General features: G+C 38.4%; 1 protein-coding gene across 1 annotated transcript in view; it reads left to right on the forward strand.

Moving 5' to 3' along the window:
• GEFmeso (Guanine nucleotide exchange factor in mesoderm) overlaps nucleotides 1-19,844 on the forward strand; it is a 486,781-nt gene that overhangs the window by 64,374 nt on the left and 402,563 nt on the right. The gene's annotated exons all lie outside the window — the stretch shown is intronic.

Raw genomic sequence — 19,844 nt, forward strand, 5'->3', positions numbered from 1 at the left:
ATTATCGTCAAGAAAATATCGTCACAGACGGTACCATACGGTATTTTTTACATAACGTGATATCAGCGATATATCGTCTCCACGATATATATCGCCAAATATCGTGACGATATATCACCGACACGATTTATATCGAAATAATTTGACGATATATCGCCCAACACTAGTCGCATATTTCCCTCCCATAAACCTCTTGATTTATTTGAGAAACTATTCACGAAAGTCGCAAACCACTGCAAAATTTCCATCCGGACTCTCGTATAAAAAATCTAAATATATATTGCGACTGATGATTTTTTTTAGCGTAAACCGTGAAGCCAAGCATTTGGATTCGAAAGGATGGATAATGCAATTTTTCATCAACATGGGCAATTTATAGAGGCACTTTCTTCCTTGAATTCCAACGTTACCATGTTGAAAATGTAGGTGTTGTCTCAAAGCTTGTTATCCCGAAATTGTAGGTTTTGTGGTGGTTTGTCGTAAATCTCGTTAGATTGAGTTTATACGTATATATAATGAGATCTATACACCCTTGATATTGTCAAGAGTATAAAGATGGATAAATGGTCTAGACCGGATTTGACATAACAGATTATATTCTGTGACTTTGGGAAAGTTGGCTAAATGGTCTAGGCAAGATTTGACCTAACAGTTTATATTCTGTGACTTTGGGGTTACGGATTGTGAAGTAATTGTACATGTTGTACAGTTGAAAGAAATGATGATTTTATAAATTAAGTGTTTCTTCAAGAACATGTAGTTTAATTTTACAGATATGAGATATTACATGTAAGTCGATCACGTCACATTTTAGGGCTGAAATTCAAGAAATTTGTCTTAAGAAACTTTTCCGGATGGTTTCTCGTTATTTTCCGACTGATCAGAATTTTCCATCCCCTCAAATTTGCTACCGTATTCTCTGTCCGCTCCAAGAATGAAGTCGATGTAATCAAACACATGTGACTTGTAAGAAATCCTATTGACTATCCAAGCGGCAGCTTTGCAGGAATTTTGCAGGTAGGAATATGTCGCATGTGATAAAGCCACGTCATTCAACGTAGTTGCTGTATTGGAAGTTGTAGGACTTGATATTTTGAGCTGTACAGTTACGAGCGATATATTCGTGGACAAACTAACACCACAACTAACATGTAGGAAAGGAATTATTTTTCTGAAGCCAGCCTCCGTAGCGGAGTGGTTTTATCACAGCTCGCGACGACGTCAGGGGTCCAGAGTTCGAATCCTGGCTTGGGCATGGGTGTTCGTTGTGAGTCCATTCCCGGTCCATTCGGAAGCCGATTAGTAACGATTATGTACAAATTACCAACGCCTGGGTCTTTGAGAGATTAGTTTCGTCATATCAATTACACCATATCATCACTCATCCTCATCTTCGCGATGAGCCAAATGTGACAGAAATGCGAAGTAAAATAAACCAAATCAATAAATCAGTTTCATCACTCATCCTCACCTTCGTGATTAGCCAAAAGTGGCAGAAATGCGAAGTAAAATAAACCCAATCAATCAATCAATTTCATCATATCGTCCGTCATCCTCATCTTCGCGATTGGCCAAAAGTGGCAGAAATTCGAAGTAAAATTAATCAAATCAATAATCTTTCTCACCAGTCACGCTGTGTTGTTTACCGTAACTTCGTTCTTCCACTGGATGGAGAATAGATACCTTAACCGCTTGTGAATATGAATCAACTTGTGTGAAGAACCACGCCCCGGGTGCACTCACCATAACATCAGGTCCAAATTTTCTTCCACATTTCCCTAAAGTTTCGTTTGGTCATTTTGCGTCTAAATTAATTTTCAAACCCTCTAAAATGGTCATACAACCCTTCCCAGCTTTGAAATTCTCTAGATAATCCCCTGCTACATAAGCTTTGCTGTATTCTTCAACATCTTCTTTGCCTGAGCAAACAAGATAGTGAAAAAAAGAAGAGTACTTGGAAACTCCAGTGAAGTGTGCATAATAATCACCGTCCTCAAGCTACCATCATGGTTCTTCCGAACCGAAGCTATCAATTCGGTTCCACCATTCGGATGCCTTTGATTCGTCCATTGTGTTTCCAGACATTTATCCCTCAGGTCGTGACCTGATCGATGTCTGATCGTGACCTGACATAAGCTTGGCGATCACCCACGCATGAATATCCACCGTGAAAGTGCAACAAACTTCTCCATCACACTCAGAAAGCGAGGGCAACGGACCATAAAATAGTATGTCAGCTTCATTGAAGTGTCAGCTTGGTGGTTGCATGCAATGTTGCGCGCTGCATGATGTAGGAAGGGTGGTGTCAAAAGGGATTTGGATAGTAAACATAGGCGCAATTGTTTGCTATAAGTTATATTATGTTAGAAATATTCACACATTAACTGTTCATTTTTAAAAGGGCAGTGATTTGTTTCTGAAGTGAAATTCAAATGCTGCAGCAAATTCGGATAAAAGTACATCTTTTGCAACCCACACCTATGAAAGTAGCAATTATTTTACTCCAACGATTACTGTAATGCTCTAAAAATAACGTAAAATTCAAATTTCGTAGCTGTTTGAGGGCCAATGCTCGCCAAGCGGCTTTTCACTGGGTGACGCTTGATCAGCGCATCGAGTCCCATCGACGCTGTTTTCTGGCGTCGGTACCGCATCCGTTCCTGTTACTTTCGTATGTATCTTTGTTATTTAGCATCGCTTTTCTGTCAGGTTCAGCCAGTGCGACTGACGATATGATGAAACTGATGGACACTCACCGAAATGGAACATTCCGATGAAAATCAGCACTTAACAAATGAATTTAATGATATTACCCAGAGAAAAGTAAACGAGTCCATTAAATCCAGTCATTTGTCAACTAATTTCATCCAAATTGTATATTATGCCATAACTTATTTATTAATATTAAATTTCAAGGGTACACATTAATTAACGTGTAATATATATTTTTTAAATATATGTTTACGAATATTATTGTTGAGATCGGGTCATCGACTTTTAAAAAACGAATTTACTGGGTCAGGGGATCACCAAGGTTGAGAACCACTGCTCTAAACAATTACTCTATATTGTCGTCATCGACAAATACTTTAAGCAATAATTCATTGTTGTGAAACTATAGAATTTTAGACAATCCCCCCCCCAAAAAACGAAGCAAGTGATAGAAATGAACCGAACAACGTACAGAAAACTGCTTGCTGAGCATACGCTTAGATATAAATGGAATTCCAAGAGCATGCTAACATGATTCCGCGAAACACAAAGAGAAGAGGAAACATAGACAATAATTTTTAAATGTAGCTGTCAATTTCGTTAAAAATTACTGCAAGAAAGTAACTACTTTCAAAGACTGCTACATCATTACCTTTGCTTAACATTTCCTCAATAGATTCAGATCGGTTAGTAAAAAGACCTTGTAGTACTAAGATTCACTTTTCATTTTTAGTGGTGATAAAATAAATATCAGCTTTTGATAAGTCATTATATTTTCTTGTTGAAACAAATTTATTATTGATTTCTTCAGAAAGTTTAAACACACCTAGAAGAATTAAGATAAACATCACTTCAGGAGAAGAAAAAGTTCATAAATCAGTGCACTTTTTTTATTATTATTATTATTTACATATTCAGCGTTGTCAACCATATTGAAAGCCTGAAATGTGGGCATAATATAATCTTGAGTTCGAGATATTGAGTGATGATTATATTGTTTTGTACGTTCAAAGATTTGTCTGGAATGTAGTGTTGCTTTGTAACGATTAAGTTCGGTGGCCGTACACAACAAGTTTGGTACTTTTTCTCTGTAATGGCGCTTCTCCGAAAATCTCAAGTTTACTATTCTTGTTTTGAAGCAATGAACTTTGCAGTATGTAAAGTTTCTCCGTACTAGAATCTATTTTGGTTTCACAATGCATGCCAAGACTGCATGGTAATCAATTGCCGCCAACTACAAGCCAGGTCGACGTTGTAATATGCAATATCCTTAGCGTGCGGAGGCGATCAGGTTTTTGGACAATGTCCCGGAAGAGTATCTCTGTTCCTAAGACTTTCTAAGATTTCCAGACATGATCGTTCGGTGAAATAAGAGGTGTTTGCCCATCGGTAGAACCTGGTAGGTCATCGCATGTGGTCCTCGTCAGTGTTGCCAAATGTCTGACGCTTCCAGCTTTAAATAAAGCAGCTGTGATAATTGAAAAATGGTATCAAATTGAGGATAATGGCATAGCTACATTTTAAAAAAATCTAGGATTATCAGCATTCATCACTAACTGAATTAATTTAGTACAATGTTAATGTATCAAAATAAATCTAAATGCTCTGAATATTATTACATGAGTTATATTAAATTAAATTATAATTAGAAACAATATCACGATTTCTTCGCTACTTGAGTAATTCCAAATAATCACTATTACCCATCATCCCTGCTTCATCTATTTTATTTTTCCGCGACAAATGCGAAAATTTCCCTCCATCGTGGCTGAAAAGATGACAAAAACAAAGGATGGAGAGAAGGGGACAAAGAAATTACCTTCGTTAAAGTTATCATCCCAGTAATTGAAAAAACAAAACACGGAAAACTTTTAGTCAGGCTGGCTAAGAGAGAAAGGTTTGAATCCGCTACCTCTTGAATGCGTATTGTTTAGCTAAATATAAATTGTAGTTTACTGAATTTATGGTTTAAGTTCCGTGCTTACATAAACAAAAGTTTGTTTTGAGCCTGCTTAATGCTTACATGGGCATCGAGGATCGAGCTCGGGAGTCTTTGATTACAAGGCGTCGGCGCTACCACTACACCATCATTGAGTTTCAATTACAGAAACGTCAACTATAGCTACAATTAAGCGAAAATTCTTACAATATGACTGTAAATATTTATATATAAAAAAGACAAGTGCTAGTTTTCATTCATTACATGTCATAATCATTTACTTTTCTTCTTTTGGAAAAACAGTTGTTACATTTCTTCCAAAGTAATTTTACAGTACCTGGCAACACTTCTCAAAACCAACTGTCATTGTTATTCTGCGCACGTAATATCTTGACGTTTCGCATTGTTGGGCGGCGTCATCGTAACAGATCAGGATTATGAAACTGGACATGTCTTGCACTAGGACTATCTGCGACATGACAGATCACAATTGATTTATTTCCCTAACAATACAAAAAATTGTATAGTGACATGGTTGCGACCCCAATTACGTAACTCAGTTCTGAATTTCAAAAGCTTCTTTTCATTAACTACTTTATTTCTAGTTCATTAGACATATGCAACAAGTAGCGTGGTCAGAAATTTTGTCGGAGGGTGTGATCTCATCACAGAAGGTTCAGAGTTCGTGTCCCTGTCTGGATGTGGGTGTTTCTTTGCGAGTGTCCGTCCGTAAATTTCCTTCAACTCACCGCTCATCCACATCGTCGCAATTATCAAAAGAAGTGGAAAATGCAATGTAAAATAAGGACAATATAAATGCTTCTGTTTCCGTAGTGCTATAATTTATCACCTTTTTGTGTATCTGAGATTCTTCCTTTTAGAAACGTTGGGCCAAAACAGTGGGGGGCAGGGGTGCCCACAAGGGGGGATTATAGCGCAGGTTGCGCCATCGAGATTTTCGGGGGTGTTTTTTTCCCTTCAAATAATATACGACAATTCAACATTTATATATTTTTGCAAAATATATGTATACATTTTACACCTTAAATGCACCAAATTTAACCCATTAGATGAGGAAAATGAAGTGTTTAAGGGTATTATCGAAGGGGAAAGGGAGAAATATCGAAGTCTTACTTTTAGGCCTTAATTGACACGTGGATTCTGGGAGGGATTCTGAATTAAACTTGGGGGTGACAGTATCCAACTCTAGGTCTTAGATTATGTCAGGTATTTAAGTTAGAAGGAGATTGAGCATTAAATTGAGGGGCTATCCAATTCTTGTGTATTACTATTGTCTTAGACTATTGCGGAGATTCTGGTGTGGAGACTGAGAATTAATTTTTTTGGAGGAGGCAATATCCACTCTTCAATATCAACTCAACAGTAAGTCTAAAATTGGCATGGAAATTTTGGTGGTAGGATTGAGTATTAAATTTAAAGGGGGAGATAGGAAGCACTTGATAAAGTGCTAAATCTTAGGTTGTCAAGGGGTTTCTGTAGTGGAGAGAGAGTTCGAACATTAATAATTTGTTACGAAAATACATGTTTGGTGCTTTACTGAGGTGAATTTAAAATTTTGTACTATAGCTGCATTACAAGACAAACAATGTTCTCGATATTTATTAATAACATCACTTCTTAAAATATAGTGCTTAGTGTTGGTATACTGTTTAATTTAAAGCAGGTGCGTCGTATTATATTATCGCCCTGAATATCGCCCTGAGTGTAAGAATTTCTAGCTGGTTCTGTAATATCTCGTGAAATAATAATTGAATCGGTCATTCATCTGGAGCACGTTATTTGGTTTGAATTTTCAATCTTTATCTTAAGGTGTGTAAACATTTGTGTTAAAAACTCAAACTATAAAATAAATACTATTTATATTTGCATAATTTAATTTACTACATTTAACCAATTAATGTGCTAGCTTTATTTTTTTTCGAAAATCGAACAATTAAAAAATATGGACAATTTAACATGGTATTTTATTCAAATAGACATAAATTATTACGTATTCATCCAAACTATATTGAGAAGATTATGTTGAACGATTTTAAGGGCGGTTTTGAGTGCTGGGCGCCCTTGTTTATGGAGAAGGGTAGGATCAAGTATAGTGCTCAGTAAAGCTAACAGAAACGTTACTTGCGGTAGACACTCTGTCGTAATTAAATAATTTGTGGGGATTACGATATGATTTGGGGGGAACGCATGACATGATTTTGGTGGTATGCGCCATTGGCCTTGGGGGAGGGGGGGGGATGAGCACCCCTGGTGGGAGGTCTATAACTAGAGATATGTAGATACGATATTTGGTAGTGCCTCGGTCTCGTCTTGACTTCCAAATGACTAGTTCTCGGTCTCGTCTCGTTTTGTCTCGGTCTCGAAGAGCAAGACTGGAATGTCGAAATAGCCTACAGTAGCTGCAGTTCAAACAACATATAAAATACCACCGCACACACACTGTGAAATTGTGATCAGAGGTAATTAAGGCAAACAATTTTTATTGATAAATTTTCTTTTGTTCATCTCGTTTCGACGCTACGGATTCTTGAAAACCAAGATTTTATCCTGAATGTATATGCAACCATGCATCTCAGTTTCAAAGCAAAAAAAGGACTTTTTCTGCAAAAAAATCAGCTAGATAACCGCTTAGTATGCCTGAAGTTGTCGCAAAGGAAAGACAGTTTAGTTTAGTTTAAATTTTTCAAACATCTTACCAAAGCATTTGATAGCCTTTTCTGAACTCCCTGGGCACACCACTATATATACATAGATAGGGTAAAGGTGGACTTTACTAGACTGGAGCTCATAAAGTGAAATCTAAGTAACGAACCATCCTGTTGTCTTGTAACAAATAGCTGTTTAGATTTTGCTAAGGTTCAGTAAAAACTCTGACGCCACTATTAGAAATCTCCATATATTAACACATTTATCTACAGTCATGTTTTTTTTCGTCATATTAAGAATTTATACATCGTAATTTTACATTACGAGAAATATAGCAAAATTGAAATTAACAATAATTATATTATGCTGTGTGTTAAGCAAGAATTAAACAAGTGAACAGCTTTGGGTCAATCATAATGCACACCCCTTTAGGGTGAAAATTTTCGATATGTAAGTATTGAAAAAAATCACTGGAGAAGCATCCGTAGTTGTAAAATAAATGCATTCATGAGTTATTCTGGGAAACTAAATCAACTCTATTTTCCTGTCAGTAAAACAATTAAATATCTTTATAAGATAAATTCTGCTTAGTTACAGATTTCTTACCATCTAGAGACAAAAATTCCACATAACTGTTCTTAACGTATGTAAGTAAATTGACCTAGCCACAAGTTTAAGAACTTGTGAAGTCTTGTCAAGGCCGTATTTAGAAATGATAACACATGTTAGCTCATGTAGAACTTAAACCCTGACCAAATTATTCAGAATTTGCTCAATCCGGAAGATGTAGAGGCGAATTTAGGTAGTGTGATGGTAAATTAAGCACCAACTCTGCTTAATTGAACATCTGTGAACAGTTTTAGGGAGGTTGTAAGAGGAGTGTTTTGTGTGTGTGGATAGATCACTGACCCTGACTTCATTCCCTGGAGATGGGACTGGCCTTATCTCTGGAAAGCACAGGAAATTCTGAGAACTTACTCTGTCAGTATCCCGAGAAAATTTCTCCATTACCCATTGTATCCTCAAGACGTTTAGCATTTCAAGTTTCGTTCCTAGTTGAGCAGAATATATTCTAAACGCACGACCATGAAATTAGGCGGGTGGCAGCAGTTCGCGCTGTTGCCACGTCGGAGCAAAACTGCGTGTGTTCGGAGCTTTAAGAGAATGACCTCCTGTTGCAGAGGTCTTTGCAATCTATATGATACAAACTAACAGGTTTTTTTTTCTAAAGGTCAGGGATGACACAAAATGCCCCGGAGAGAGGCCCGGTCTGACGCTCGAACTAGGCAACGCACCCCGTTGACGTTGCCTCACAATTCCCGATAACCAGAGACTTTTGTCCCGCTCTCGCATTGCTTTTCCCATATGTGGCATCAGCGCAATTCTGCCCAGTCGCCTATTTTCATAGCCGTGCGTTTAGTAAGGAATAATAGGTTTAATAGGTTTAATAGATAAAGCTCCACCGCTATCTCATTTCTTTTAAAAAAGGCAAAATAACTCTTATCACATCCTCTGCCGAGGATCCTCTGGTTTGTGTTACAATGACTTTCACGTTCCCAGAAGCCTCTGCGGTGGCAGCAGATGCGTGTTTGTTTAACTTTTCTTGAGTGCAGGGACATTCAGAGGACAGCGGCTTTTCACCCCATACAAGGGAAGCGTATGGGGAAGGACTTCCTTACTCAACTCCCACTGTGGTAGCTGGAGTACCCCAAGCACCATTCATCACAGAACCCTTATCCTATCACGTTAGGAATGTTTATTTAAAAAAAATCTTCCAGCATCAGGAAGGAACATTATTACGTCATCGATTCGGCCACCTCCTTCCCACGATAAAGTCATAATTTTTGTCTGCGAAGGCTTGGTGCTGTGGTTCATTCACAACCGAAGCTGAGAACGTGATAGTGGCTCAAGAAACGTGAATGCATTGTGTGTTGGGAATAACTCTAGGGTCTCGTTCTTGGAATGCACGTAGCGACAATGAGGAAATAATCTATCCAATTATTTTCCTATTGTAGTAAGTCTCGATAAATTAGCTGACGATTGTCTCCGGGTCATGGGTTAAAATCCCGTAGTTTTTCTTCATCCCACTCACTTTAACGACCGATGCAAAATTACTGAAACAAATAAGTTCTGGCAGGTAATATAAATACATTTTCAATTAAATACATAATTCTTTTCATTTCACCAAAGGCACACCATATTTTCACGATTCCAAAAGCCTCTAATAGATGGATGATCTCCACATGAGGCCTATTTGTTTGTTGCAGACGAATAAATTGCTTAAGGCAATCAATTTTGGTGACTTGCATAACGATCCTCGTTCTGTTAGTGTGAATTTCAGGGGGTTGGCAAGGTTTCCTCCCTACCCTCCAATATATCCAAATATCTCTAGCAGTATCCTACCAAAAGTAAGTCACATTTGTTACAAAATACGTCATGAAGCAAGTATCTTGGAACCACATCTGATTGTTGCGAAAATGGCAGTATCCAAGGTAACTTAATACATATACTTATAGCAGTGTCTACTCAGCTTATTATAATACAACTAAGTATTCATTATTGTTGGCTAAAAATTTGTTTTGAAACATTTAATGAAATATTTTTTTTCATGACAGGAAAATCTACACCATTCCGTTATTTTTAACATTGAATCCTTGTACAGTCACCGACAACGAAATGGGACACCTGCCCCGCGACAGGTTAAGTTTGCAGCAACTTTTCGCATATATAGACCCAAACGTGCGGGCAGAATATAGTTCCGCTGCAATACTGCCGATTTTCTCACTGTCTGTGACATAAACAGCTCGGCGTTTGAGGCAAGACTGGCACGAGAGATGCTAAGCGCAGTTTTCACGCGGATTAATACATAAAACCTGCTGCAAACTTAACCTGTCGCGGGGCTTAGATCCTGAAACACTCGCTTCCCTGCAAGTCGTAATGTGTGTTGCCTAACTCTATGGCGATAAGTGGATTTTAATAGCAAATTTTCAATGGTGACTTCTACCACCGCCTTAGAGTTAGGCGTCGTGCAGGGAAGCGTGTATTTCAGGATCTAGGTGTCCCATTTTTATTGTCGCTGACTGTACGTACATAAACCTTGTTAGGGGCAAAAAAAACTTCGCGTCTGTAAACTGTGCTTTTTGAGGGCGTAAGGAGAGTTTTGACTTGGTTATCTCTTCCTTAGGCAACTTCAAAATCCCAAGATTCATCTTAATTCTACTTTATTAGTTTTTTTAAGACACAAAACCAATTAAAAATGTTTTCGCGAATAGACGATTACCTTCGCATCTGGACCAGCAATCTTCCTTCAAGAAACGTGGTCACTTGTTGAAGGGGTGGAGCAATCCTAGAAGCCGCTCCAGTTTGTTTTTTGCGAGAAACACGTTCTGCAAAGTCAAGGTGTCACCGAAGTCTGGTAGAACGTGTTTGATCGCGAGATACCTTGGGATTATGCCTCGTTTGTTTACACTTAGCCTTTTATTGAAGCACGATTCTTTGACGCACACAATGGCTTGCGATTCGATCGGCGCCTTACATTGCCTGCATTACGCTTTATAACTATGGATCCAATTACAGCAGATGTCCTGCTAGCTCACTGGCGATAAGGCACGTATCCAACCTTCAGTGATACCTCAACACTGACCAGGTTACGGAAATGCTAGAGAATGTATAACCGTATAACCTTACGTCAGCTTCATGAAATAATAAAATAATGTATATTTTAGAAAAATGTTCTGATGTTAGTTCAAGATCAGACCCTGGACCCGTGGACCCTCAAAATTCAGATTTTTACTCTGCTAATATTTTTTTGTGCTTTATCTAATCAATGGTATGCGAGGAAGTAATCGTAGGAAACTTTTGTCAAGATAAAGGATTATTATACGATTTTTTCTTGTGTGTGTGTGTGGGTGGGGGGTGAGAGTGTATACGAGGGATGATCGAAAAAAGAATACAAAACCTGTAAATTCCAGTAGATATTTATTAGACGAATACAAACAGACTCACGTGATAGGATGCTTTATACACTACTTCCCAACAATGTCTCCTCCCCGGGTCAGGCCTTTATCCTAGCGCTTCATGAGGTTCATGATGCATGTCTCATAGAAATCGGAGTTCTGTTGTGGGAGTCAAGCCCTTACTTCGTGCTGCACAACATCATTCGAGTGAAACCCGCGTCATTGCAGCGCCTACGAACAGGATTCGGAAGAAGATGTCCGGACTTCTCACCACAAGAGTCTTTCTGCTTCATGACAACACGACTCCACACACGGCTCACAACACACATGACGTCGTGGTGGAGTTTGGGTGGCATGTGTTTCAATATGCACCATACAACCCGGACCTTGCTCAGAGTGGTTAGCGTCTCTTTGCTCCTTTGAAGAAGCATCTCGGAGGACGCCAGTTTCACTCGGGTGATGTTTTGTAGCTTGAAGTTAGGGTGAAAACATTCTATTTATTTTGTTGGACATGGCAGTTAATTCCTGTAACTTACAGCCTGTAAATCACAGAAACGAATATTATTTGCAATAAAATTTTGCCGCAATTTCACAATTCGAATTACATGAACTTTTTCCATATAGGCTCAGGGGGGGCAAGTTCTCCCACTGCTCCCACTTGCGGGCGCCCTTGGAGTAGTTCGTATTTTGTCAGCAAATATTCTCAAAAATAGAAGGAGGCAAAATTTTTAGTAATGCAATTTGGAAGAATAATGTGGGAAACCTCACTGTGTGTAGAAGTAATTTTCCCTTCACTTCTGGCGACGAAACCAGGATAATTATGATTGATGTTACTTCCAATCAAATCGCATGAGGCTGAGGTAGAACGTAGATTTAATCATGCAAATGTTGATACACCAGAAGCGTAATGTACTTTTGTTTTTTCTCGCAAAACAACGCTAGAAAAGAATCCAGATGCCACGACACTCAGCCGGTTCAGCTACTGGAACGACCAGCCCATCCCGACTTTTTCTTTGAAAGCGTGTTCATTAAACGCGAAGAGGGCACAACGACTTTTGTCGTCAGCAGGCTCTAAGCTGTTGATGACCTTGGTCTCTATCTATACAAGCGCAGTAATGGTTCCACCTGCTCCACATAATCCTTCTTTCAAATCCAGTTGACAACTCTTGAGCTCTGCTCGTGTGGGATGGCTGCTCCTTTCTTCAAAACAATGGCGTCTGGACGGAGACAACGTGGGCGGTTTAACTTTATTTTTGATTCAGTTAGGCTGCAGAAAGAAGTCTCTATTAATTCTCAGGCTGGAGTGAGGATTGTCACAAAAAGATCCTCTTAAGCGGTAGAGCCAGATTATTTCCGTAACATCTCTGGCTGTTCACTTATAGCTTGGAAGCAAGTCATAACTGCCTGAGCAACCAATCAACGAGTGAGACGATGGCGTCATCTCGACGCAGCACCTATCACTAACGCTCTTGTTCTCGCTCTACACTGTTGATAGGCTCGCCAGCTAAAGCCCGATCGACCAAAGAACCAACTTGAAATTCTGTTTTTGTCTTTTCCGTGAGAGTCACATGAACCCTTGAACCAATAGGCTTGATCAAGTTGCTGTGGTGAGGGGAAATGCTTGTGGTATTCTGTTTTGCCAAACTTATGCCTGGCAGCAAAAGTTTTCGAAACAGATGGCAAACGCACCCACAACAATGCCAAGGGGCGGCGAATGGGTCTTCGATTCTCTGCCTGTCCCTGAACTGCTAGCTAGGCGAGGAGTGCATGTTGACAGCAGAAGGTGTCATGTACGACTGGACAAAAATCAGGCATGTGGCAACACCGCTTTCCCCCCTTGAAACAGCCACATCTGGAGGCGAAAAGTCTGCGTTTCTTGAAGTTTCTTCTTTGGTCGATCGGGCTTTAGTCTCGCGCAGTCGGCTGGAGGTGTTTCGAAGTTACCATGCACAGGCACAAACTATGGGGGCGTAGGGAGGGTGGCGGCAAAGCACTTTGTATCCACAAGCGAGTCTGATTCAATGCATGTACGGAATCTGTAGAACAATGCTATATTAGTAACGTTATTAAGTTATATACACTATAATAGATCGGGACATTGATTTTTCGGTGTTATTTTTATACGAAAATCGGTATTATCTTTCTTACTTTTCGGTGTTATTTTCCCTAAAGTTTCTCACGCGACAAATACCGATGTAATGGCTCCTGTGTGAAGATAGGTGCGCAGTCGATCACCCACCAGAACCCCACCCTTTGCTGGGTGATACAATACGTTCCAATAGAAGGTGAAAATTCTTGGGAATCCTCTATTTTCACCTGGATTGATGTGATGCGGATGTCGGAATTATTCCATGTATAAAAAGCACCATGTTTTTTTTTAGGGATATTTTTTTTTAAAAAAAGTGCGCATTGTACACATGTAAATATGGTACATTTTATTTTTAAAAGCCTAAGCCACAAGGAATGGTAGTTTTCGTTTTTTAAGAACGACAAGTGTTGAAATTCGCGAGAAAATCCGGAATTAGCGTTTTATGCCAAAGTCGCGTTATTTCGCGATTTCAAATGCATGAAAAATGTTCTTAGAGCATTTCACTGCATAAACATTTTTTTGCAACAATTTACTTTTTTTGGTGTGATCGCGTTTGCCAAATATCTAGGTCCCTAACTATAGATAATGAGCAAGAAATGTATGGAAGATAAAAACCACGTTCTGTTGAATACACCCACTGCGTTCTTCCAGTGAATGGACAGTATAGGCTTCGTTATTCAAATCTACTCTCCAGAAGGTACTTGAATGCAGACCAAAACACTCGGTAGCATCACATGCGACACCCGTTACTTGTAACATTATACCTCGGGCTTCTTTTGAATAACACAAGGCAAGTTGTAGCCACTTACAGAAGAAATGGAAACATAAAGGTAACAAGATTGATAGAGACGTAGGTGGCTCGAAGGAGTAAAAATCTCCACCCAAGTCACATGACCTGTTCAGCAACAACACACACGCCCTCTCCCGGTTTTGACACGCTCCTGTTCTGAATCTCAATGTCGAATTTCTCGCCCACACCGTGACAGAACCTGGCCAGCCACCTGCCACGGGAGCAACAATATAGGGGGGAAGGGTGGTTGTAAAAATAGAGGTTGAATTGGACGTTTAGAGACTTCAGATTGGCGTAGAGAAAAGAGGAAGTGACCTAGGGCATTTTGCAAGATTTAAAGGTGCATTGATTTAATTGAGGGCGTCGGGACCGTGGGAGTAAGGGGAACGCGCCCTCAAATACTTCAGAAACTTGTTTTTGGAGGGTGAAAGTAGAGATTTGTGTGTGTGTGTGTGGGGGGGGGGGGGGTCCGAATGTTAATTCTTGAGAAAAATATTTACCTGCCGAAAACGTTTCCAATCATCGCTGTTAACTGCCGAAAATGATTCCAGTCGTCACTGTTTAAGTCCACTTTATGCACAGAAAGGCTAATCGGGAATGGATCTACAGTTTAAATTAAGACCTGAAGCACTATGTACCTCCACCGGGAATCGAACCCGGGAACCCTTGATGACAAGGCGACGATTTGGCCACTGCGCACTGTGGGATAAAATTCGAAAAAGGTGGTCATCATCAAATAACTCGAGACAGAATTGAAAAATCGTGACAATAATCGTTACTCGGGGCTTTTTGGAGTCGCTGATTACGAATCTGACAATATTTTTCCCAAAAACAAAATGGCGGATCCAATATGGCGGCCAAAAATTCACAAATGTTGATAAATATTAATGAAAATCGTTACCCGGGGGTTTTCGGGACCGCTGATTACGAATCTGACAATATTTTCCCCAAAAACAAAATGGCGGATCCAATATGGCGGCCAAAAATTCACAAATGTTGATAAATATTAATGAAAATCGTTACCCGGGGGTTTTCGGGACCGCTGATTACGAATCTGACAATATTTTTCCCAAAAACAAAATGGCGGATCCAATATGGCGGTCGAAAATTCATAAATGTTGATAAATATTAACGAAAATCGTTACTCGTGGGTTTTAAAAGTGTATAAATTTAAAAATAATGTTTTAAAAACAATTTTTATTGCAGTATACAGTTTCTACCGTGAAAATTTATTTAAGCGAAAGGTTTTATTACATATAGGTATATATAATTTTAAAATGACAAAGGAATGTTTTTTAATTTTTATTACTAAATGATTTAAAGTAAAGAAATTATTAATACATTTAATCGCTTTCAATTTCGTAATTGCTGCCATCTCCAACATCTGATGACTCTACTTCACTTTCGGTGTCGGTATCGGTATCATTAATTATCATTTGACGTGCTTCTAGTGACAGTGATCTTATAATAATTATAATCAAAATTAATATTTATCAATATTTGTGAATTTTTGGCCGCCATATTGGATCCGCCATTTTGTTTTCGGAAAAATATTGTCAGATTCGTAATCAGCGGTCCCGAAAACTCCCGGGTAACAATTTTCGTTAATATTTATCAACATTTGTGAATTTCTGGCCGCCATATTGGATCCGCCATTTTGTTTTTGGGGAAAATATTGTCAGATTCGTAATCAGCGGTCCCGAAAACCCCCGGGTAACGATTTTCATTAATATTTATCAACATTTGTGAATTTTTGGCCGCCATATTGGATCCGCCATTTTGTTTTTGGGAAAAATATTGTCAGATTCGTAATCAGCGACCTCAAAAACCCCCGAGTGTCCATTTTCAACAACATTCATTAATATCTAACCGATTTTCCACCCACGTACGTTCTCTTTATATTTTGTTTATGACTGCACATTGTTTAAACAATTAGTCTTAATACTAGGGTAGCAGGTTGTAGCAGCCAATTCTTTGAAATATCGAAAGTTAAGGGTTCAACAAACATTTTCCAGTGAGAATCATCGATCGAGTGAAGTCGAGTGGTTAACTTTTTGCTCAATGTTTATAAAAATGTTCTCAATAAAATGAAAAAAACGAGTGTCTTTAATTATTAATAACTAATTTACAGTTAATTATGAATAAACGTGGATTTAATTATCGTATTACACATACCTTGCAGAAAAGAATCCGAAACAATTTATACTAATATCATATATTATGCCGATAATAGCGCACTATTTCTCCGGCACTTTATATACACACTGTATTTTTGTTAGACGCGTCCGCTTGCACGTTGAACTTTGAAATGACCTGACTCACTGCTGAGTGGCATCAAACACTTGAAAACCGGTTTTCCTTGTGTTTTGGGGTTCCAACTAACGGTCGGTACACAATTCAACGTTAAACTGGGACTTTCGATTTTTCCCCATTGGCCAGCTTTTTTCGATTCTATCCCACTGTGCTGCGCCACCGGGAAGCCCTACCATTCATCGCCTACAAGAACGAATAAAAATGAGGCAAATAGCATAATTTTTCTGTAAAATGTTTCATTATTTTGAGTAAGTCTGGTACACGTCTAACTTTGCTGTTGATATTCGTTTACTTTACATGGTTTTTCTGCTGCTTTTGACTACGCGACGAATGGCGATGATATGAAATGGATAAAGGGACTATCACAAATACATGATGCATATGCACGACACAACACAATACAACGCATAAGATTATACTGATTGTAGGTTCAGGCGCCAGAGCCTCGTTGGACTGCAACCTTGAAGTGAAGTTGTCTTTTGGCTTCCTTGTCACAAGGAAACTTTGTGAACTTCGTCGAATTCAAACAATACCGTAATACTCTCATCCTTTAAATTTGGATCTGGTTTCTCTATAGTGTTCAGAAAATGAACTATAGTTTTATTTTCACAATCCTTCGTTTTAAATCAACTTTACCTCACGCCCTAAAGTTAAGAGTTAATTCAAAAAATATATATTATACACATTTCACGTGTATTACATGGTAACCCAGACAAAAATATATCCATTTAACTTCTAACAGTGTAACATAAAAAAATGATCATGTCCGTTTTTAAAGAACGCCCTTACATCGTTAACCTAATTCATGTAATATTAATGATTCAGTTTTTGAAAATATATTTATGTTGTACTTAACTCCAATTTATAATCATTATCTATCTTTATGCACGATAAAATATTCAAATTTATTAAAAAACGGTCTGTTACGTTTTTTTGTAAATCCACAGGCTAAATTTCAACGCTAGAATATTGCATGTGTTATGGTGGCTTCTACAGTGTAGATTGACAAGTGTGACAATGTATTAGAGACGGGTGCAAATAACCACGTTCCTGGCGTATACAAACATGTCTTAATCAGAAACACCCATGTGCTTCGTCGATTAACCTATTCTATCTTGGAAGTAGCAAAAACACAAAGGCGCACAACAATAAAAAGTAATTTTATTATACAGGCCACTGACTCCCTAAAACGAGCCAGCTACGAAATTAAAAGTAACATACCAGCACGCAATCTTCAGACGTTCCTCATTATTTTCATTTAGTAAATTATAGACACGAAACTGGTTGTACTCTTATTGCAAGGATTATTAACGTTTTTGCTTGCGTCTAAATATGTGGGTTTGCAAGGAAAACGCCCGTGCACGCTGCATCGCATAAAACAAAATATGACATGTAGGAGTAAAGAAAGTGAACATCATTTGATATATACTAAGATGAGGCCAGATTTAGGGACTAAGAACATCGTAAGGCTCCCATATGTACAACTTCTATTATAACTTTTAGGCCCAGGCAATTCAAATATTTTTTTCATCTACTGGAATTTTTCAAAGTAGTTTACCCACAACTCAGGCAGTGATTTATCTGCTCACCCCCAACACACTCGTAACACCTCCCAAATTTCCTCAACATCCCCAAAAATTTCTTCACAATGGTCCAATTTATGGTCATTTTGGCTCTAAATATACTCTTACGCCCCAAGTGTGCAATTCTGGATACATCCATGGGCTCAGCACTTATCCCCTTTCCTTAATCCAGACCTGACTAGATGAACACATATGTTTACAAAATCATGCAGTTTAATTTATTTTCAACACAAAATAATATACCGAGATGAAAAATGTGAACACAATAAAAAGATGAATAAATACAAGTAAATAGAAAAACTATCCAATAAATAACATAGCTATTTAAATCATTCTTGAAGCTTTCCTGGCGGCCAATATTGAAGAGGTTTTCTCGGGCAATCAGTAAGGTGATTTCCGGATAGGCTTGAAGTCAATCCTAATCCCTGAAGTTAAGAGTAACGTGATCTCTCGAAAGCTCTGTAGCCTATCCGGAAATCACCTGGCTGATTGCCCGAGAAAACTTCTTCAATATAGCTATTTACTTAACTATTGATAGAATGGAAATTACTAATTGATAAATTTATTAATAGTACTCGTACTCATTATTATTTTTATGTTAAAGGTCACTTTACCTTGAGTATTGTAATAAATCATATTTATTGGAAGGGGTGTTTCGGCGGGTGTCGTGTCGTTTGCGCCGAGTCATTTGCGCGGAGGCTTCTTATCGGTTCATTTCCGCCGTGACATATGCCAAGACCTTCCTCGGCTGGTTTTCCCACAATCCAGAGTGTCATCACCGCCCCGCGCACGTGTGTTTATGGGCACATGGTGCATAGTGCATAAAGTGGACTTAAAACATAAAATCAAACGTGTGTTTATGACGATGCACAGCTGTGTTTGCACTGAAATGTTAAACCTATCCAGAGAGTCAAATGTGACTTTTCTTTACTTATTTCAAAATACGTTACACAGGATTACTTGTATCAATTTTATTCCATAACAGAAAATACATAAATCGTATCAGCCTATTAAATATTAATCATTTATCGTTAATCGTAAAAAAAACATTGTAAATACAGTATTGTTAAAATATTGAAAGCATTCTACAAGTAATACGTAAATGTACACTTTGGAAGCAACATAAATGTGCCAGTCTATTACACTTAATTATTATACACTACATAAAATCGTCAAAAACATTATAAATACAGTGTAATTTTTTGCAAACATTATATAAGTAATACGTAGCTACGTATATATAAACACAATATTTCGATACACTTGCACAACAACAATACAAACGTTATTTGAATTCTTGTAGGTATGCAAATGCTCGAAGGCATTCGACGCGTTGTTTTTATCATTTCCATATTCTCAGCCATCTTGTCGTCTCTCTCAAGTCTCAGTTTTACATAAATACTAATTTCTCAATGTATATCCCTCATATATACTTTCATCTTACATTCATTTACCAATCACCTTCCTTTTCAATCGAAGATAAACACAGCTGGAGCTGGGCAACGTCATAAACGCACATGCGCGCGGCGGTAATGACACTCCGGATTGTGGGAAAACCCACCAAGGAAGGTCTTGACATATGTCGCGGCGGAAATGAACCGATAAGAAGCCTCGGGGCAAATGACTCGGCCCAAGCGACACGGACTCGTTTCGGTGCAAGGGCTACTTTTGTAACAAACCCTTTCCTGTATTAAGACTAATGGCATACAAAAAATACAATTATACAATATTCTACAATTATCTAAAGTGACATGTTACATAATGAAAGAGAATGCTTCATCGTCGTGGGAGAATG

Source organism: Lepisma saccharinum, chromosome 25 (genome assembly GCF_977018435.1).
Source record: "Lepisma saccharinum chromosome 25, izLepSacc3.1, whole genome shotgun sequence".
Lineage (NCBI taxonomy): Eukaryota > Metazoa > Arthropoda > Insecta > Zygentoma > Lepismatidae > Lepisma > Lepisma saccharinum.